The sequence below is a fragment of the Sus scrofa genome, chromosome 9, assembly GCF_000003025.6.
Source record: "Sus scrofa isolate TJ Tabasco breed Duroc chromosome 9, Sscrofa11.1, whole genome shotgun sequence".
In the NCBI taxonomy this organism is placed as follows: domain Eukaryota; kingdom Metazoa; phylum Chordata; class Mammalia; order Artiodactyla; family Suidae; genus Sus; species Sus scrofa.
The window spans coordinates 97,524,701-97,530,853 of NC_010451.4; positions in this window are offsets into that span (position 1 = coordinate 97,524,701).

Sequence of the window (6,153 nt, forward strand, 5' to 3'; positions counted from 1 at the left end):
AGGTTTTTAAAAGGCTTTACACCTGAAAAGAGCAAGAAAAAAAAAGTTATAATCACACATTTGCTAAAGTAAATGCCCTAAGGAAAGAGAGATCAGGGGCTTAGAGGCAGGAAGAAGTCTGTCTAAAGTTTGGTCAAGGTGAGGGGAGCCTAGGACCATCTGGGTCAGCATTGCCAGGGTTCACATTTTCCCAACCACTGCCTGATCTTGGGGTATCAATATTGTCTTTGCTGAACATTTAAATGTCTGTGGAGCTCTGCAGCTATAAATATGAAATCTGGCTCAGCTTCCATACTACATCTGTTTTTTCCAGTGCAAGATGCAAAGTCTGCTATGTAGACCATCATAGTGGGTCTCCACTTGTCACAGTTTAATTATCCGTTAACTGCCCTCAGTTTCTTTTTTTTTTTTTTTTTGTCTTTTTGCTATTTCTTGGGCTGCTCCCACAGCATATGGAGGTTCCCAGGCTAGGGGTCGAATTGGAGCTGTAGCCACTGGCCTACGCCAGAGCCACAGCAACTCGGGATCCGAGCCGCGTCTGCAACCTACACCACAGCTCACGGCAACGCCAGATCGTTAACCCACTGAGCAAGGGCAGGGACCGAACCCACAACCTCATGGTTCCTAGTCGGATTCGTTAACCACTGCGCCACAACGGGAACTCCTGCCCTCAATTTCTCATTGTCCTTCTATAAGGCCCGAATTTAACTTAGTCAACTATGATGTCCTTATAGGCTTTTTCTATTCTGTATCTTTAAAATGCCTTAATCATCATGCCAGCTGAGACATTCCTCTCCATTGGGAGTTTCCTAATTGTCCACTCATGAAATCAGCAAATGGGCTGCCACTCTATGCAGGAACATTCTTTGCCTCACATTTCACTCAGGGTGAGGTCTTACATGCCAACTGGAGAGTGACCCAAACCACATCACACCACCTATTTCCTTAGACCACCATGTGTACGATTTGTGTTAGTGTAGGTCCTCCAAGAAGAAAACCCCCGGAGGGGACCCCTGGGCTAAATTGGATGTACTGGGGATTGGGGGCATTGCCTGTGAAGGATAAGGCAGCAGAGAAGAGAAGCAGGCAGGGAGAGCCTTCAGGATGTGATGGAAGGCTGACAACTGTGAAGATGGAAAAAGAACACTGGAGAGGAAATGAGCCTCAGACCACAGGACAGTTCTAGAAAATCTTGGAAAAGCTGAGAGGAGGCTCCAAGGAAAATTGGCTCATTAGCAGAGGGTCACTTCAGGCAAGCCTGGCCTGGATCTCATCCCCTGCCCTGACTAATCACGGAGGCAGTTAGGATGCATGGCTTTAGGGCTCATGGGGGTGGCAGCTTAATGTTAATCTGCTATGCACAGCGGGTTTTCATGAAAGTGTGGGCCCTTCCATAGAAAAGTTTAATGACAATTAACACTATGGAAAAATTGGGGAGTTCCTGTTATGTCTCTTTAACTCAGTGGGTTAAGGATCCAGCACTGCCTCAAGCTGCAGTGAAGATCACAAATGTGGCTCAGATATGGTGTTCCCATGGCTGTGGCATAGGCCAGTAGCTGCAGCTCTGATTTGACCCCAGCTCAAGAACTTCCATATGCCACAGGCATGTCCCTTAAAAAAAGGAGAAAAAAAAAGAAGACTGAAAAAAAAAAATGGGATTAGGTTTTGAATTAGAAACCAGCATACTTCACGTTCTATTTTATTTTGGAGAATATCAGACACAATTTTTTGTTTAAGTAAAATTTAACATGTTTCCCTCAAATAACCTATTTATTACACCAAATATGATATTGTATGTGTAAAGTTTGCTTTTTAAAAAAATTATACAATTTGCAATTGTATAATTGTATGAATGTGTAATTAAAGACAGATAAGTTGTTTTAATTGTAGCTTCAAGTGTGGTTATGATCTTAGAGTTTTCAGAAATGTTCTGTGTATACTGTCCTATCCACTTATTAATAGCTCATAGGTGAGGCTTTTGAAATGTTTCCCAAAGTGGGAAATTTAGTGATCTTAAATTAGAATTTGTAAATTCTAATTTTAGTGTTCTAATAGGTTTCCTTTTATGAGAAAGATTTTTTTTACTTTTGGTATTTTTGTTTGTTTAATAAAAGAAAAAAGGATGTGATGGTTTGGGAAAACAAATCATGCCTTCTAGCTAAATACATTCAAATGATTAGAAAAGTTTGAGTGCAGGAATAGGGTTAAACTTTTTTTTGAAAAATCAAATATAAATCTGATAGTAAAAATTTTAGGAATCATAAGTGTTTAATCTCTTTTCTTATTTGTAATAAGTAAAATTTTTTTTAAAATATACATAAAGAATACTAAAAATGCCAAGATAAAAAGAGTAATGTTGGCCCAGTGCTTTATTTGTTGATGAGTCAACAAGAAGAGACCTTTTTAACAAACCAGCTTGATAGCTTGATGTTCTTTTAATGATGAAGAAAATGGTTTAGCCTGGAATAAACAGGCTTTTGGTCCCTGAATTTTAATACTGGCTTTTAATGATGGTGCAGCACAGTTTTAGTAGAGCTTGAAGTGCCTCCTTAGTACATACTTCAAAGGGATGCTGAACTGCTGTCTCTGCAGTTTTTTGGAGAATTATGAAAGTGTGTCTGCTCCCAAGGAAGAAGAAATATCCCAGGAACTAGAGACATTAAGATATGTAATTGAGATGGAGATTTTATTTTCTTTATTGAGGTCTAGGACCTCAATTGAAACATATCTAACCCACTCCCCTTGCTACTCATATTTGTTTCCTCTTCATGTTTGTTCTCTCTTCTGTGATATTTTCTTTTCTATTTGCACCAACATTATCAAAAGTTGCTATTAAAAGTATCACTTTGCCTCCCATGGATTATACCTTATCCAACCCCAGCTAATGTTTGAAGTTTCCTTGGTAAAACAGGACAGATTCAGAGCTGAGGGTCAAATACAAGCTAAAGCTAAAAACTCAAACCCATAGTTCTCAGAAATAGCAATACCAAATGTTGGTTTCTAGAGTTGCAAGATGCTAGAGAGCTAATGGAGATTAAATTCCAGTCATTATGAAGTTTAGCCTGACTTGAACATGGAGGGTCCTCACCACCCCCCACCCCACCTCCATACAGGAGCATTTGTATGGCAGCTGCTTTGAGGTCAGGAGACCTTGAGGAGGCTGAGAAGTCTTGCAGATGGAGATTGGTCCCTCTGCTCCTCCACCAGTTTCCTTATTATTCCCTGAATGTTTCTGACATCAAGAATATTTTAAAATTACATGTATGTCTTAAGATACCCAGGAAGCAGAGTGAATTGGTATTCATTGTAGCATGTGTGCATGTGTGTGTGTGTGTGCTGTTTAGAATTAATTATCAAGTACTCTTATCTAGCCATGGGTACTTTCTCACTGCAGTCATTTCTCCTTCCAAAGATATCCTGTTACCCCGACATTAAAAAAGATTTTTTTCCTCGCCTTCAGATTCTGGACTCAGTAAGGCAGCTTATTAAGGAACAGACATATCCACACATTTTAAAGAAGAAAAATGAAATTTACCAAAAGAATAATTTTTCAGTAAAATTTTAAGTATTTTATGAATAATTAATCTCTCCCCAGAAAAACCAGCTTCCTATTTTCCATTGCCCTTTTCTAGGGTAAAAAGCATGAATTACTGTACATTAGCTTGCATTACTAACTACCTGAATTGAGCCCACTCCAAAAGGGATCTGAGGTTGAAACAGGCTGGAAATTTCAGATCCATGTTTAGATAGATAGGTGATAGATGTATACATAGATACATAGATAGATGGTATATAGATAGGTAGGTAGATAGATGCATAGATGATAGTTGGATAGATAGCTGATCGATATACAGACAGATAATGCAGATAGATAAAACTTCCTCTGCTGCAGCATTTGTGAACCATGCCCTCTGCCAGAGTCCCACAGCTTTGGTATAGGGGGGTGGAATCAATACTGCGTGATTATGCTGAGTGCACAAAGAACGGTTTCATCAGTGACGATCCTGTTAATGGAAAAGACAAAGTGTAAGTTCAGCCATTCCTGAGTGATGAGAGCCTTTCTATGATCTATTTATGACTTATTTCTTAAATGACTAATGAGACTTAGATTTTTATGCCAGCATTGGGTCCTCAACTTTCTGCTTTCATCATTTGTCCTTAATAGCAAAAACTGTTCTTGAAAGTGGTTTAGTTTTCTCTTCATTTATACATAGGTATATAGGTAAAAGATGTAAACATCCCATACAAACATACCCTTTCCTACTTCTACCTCTCAATATATTGTGGTCTCTTTATGCAGAGGGCGTGGGGTGGGAGGGTCCCCTGTTTAAAGAAGGTAGCATTTAATATAAATCAAAATCAATACTTTACACCCTTTACTGCCACCAGCATGCCACTCAGGCTGTCCTAAAAAGCATCCCCAAAGTAATTCCCATAGAAAACAGAAAATATGTCCTGCTTTACACCTGAAACTAACACAAGTTTCTAAGTCAACTATACTACAATAAAATCTGTTTTAAAGGAGAAAGAAGAGTTCTCCTCGTAGCTCAGCAGGTTGTCTCTGTGAGAATGCAGGGTCAATCACTGGCTTCACTCAGTGGGTTAAGGATCTGGCACCATGGCAAGCTTCGGGATAGGTCACAGATGCAGCTCGTGTCTGGCATTGCTGTGTCTGTGGTGTAGGCCGGCAGCTGCAGCTCCAGTTGGATCCCTAGCCTGGGAACTTCCATATGCCACAGGTTGCAGCCCTAAAAAGAAAAAAGAAAGAAAGAAAATAGGCCATTTGCAGTTCATTAAGAACATCCCAGTATTATTCCTTTGGATTTTATGTCAGGATAAAAAAGCACAATCCCTATCAATTTAAACAACATAATGATTTAGAAAATTTTTATATAATAATATGTGTTGGTTTCCTTTCCAGCTAACCTAAATTAATAGCAATAGTAATCGTTTACTGTGTACCTGCTATGTGATTCAAAATATTTATAATCTTTACAACTCATCTACAGTATAGGTGTTATAATTGTCATTATTTTTTATGGCTGCACCCCATATGGAAGTTCCTGACCTGGGGATTGATTCTTAGCCTCTGCTGCAACCTATGCTGCAGCTGCAGCAATGCAGTATCCTTTAACACACTGTGCCAGGCATAGGATTGAACCTGCACCTCTGCAGCAACCAGAGCCACTGCAGTTGGATTCTTAACCCACAGCCTGCACAGGAGGAAATCTTGTAATTGATGTTTTTAAAATGAGGAAATTGGAACCAAACTAAATATCCATTGGCAGATGAATAGATTAAGATGCAGTGTATATATACGTGGTGTAATACAACTCAGCCATAAAAAAGAACAAAATAATGCCACTTGCAGCAACATGGATATAACTAGAGACTCTCATACTAAGTTAGAAAGAGAAAGACAAATACCATATGCTGTCACATATCTGGAATCTAATATATGGCACAAATGAACCTTTGCACAGAAAAGAAACTCATGGACACGGAGAACAGACTTGTGGTTTCCAAGGGGAGGGAGTGGGATGCACTGGGAGTTAACTGGGATTTTTGTGGTTAGTAGATGCAAACTATTGCATTTGGACTAGATAAGAAATGAGATCCTGCTGTATGGCACAGGGAACTATATCTAGTCCCTTGTGATGGAACATGATGGAGGATAATGTGAGAAAAAGAATATATATATATATATTATGTATATATATATATACACACACATAGAGAGAGAGAGAGAGACTGTGTCACTTTGCTATACAGTAAAAATTGACGGAACAGTGTAAATCAACTATCATAGAAAAAATAAAAATCATAAAAAAAATAAAACGAGTAAATTGAAACTCAGAAAGCCTAATATGAGCAGAGTTGCACAGCTATGTGGTGGTAGAGCTGATGTTTAAGCCTTCCCAGTTATGTACCAAAGTCCAAGTCTATATTAAAATAGTAAGGCTATAATTTTCTGATATTCAGTATACCTAAAAAAGTAAAATTCAGAGGATGTGAAAATCTCCCCCATATCAAAATACTAATCTAATTTTTAAAAGAAGCATCGTGAGCAGAATCAGGCAATTAAGTAAACGCACTTCTTCAAATATACAAATCGCTGTATGCTTGAGGAATAGGTTACTGTCACGTGAAAGG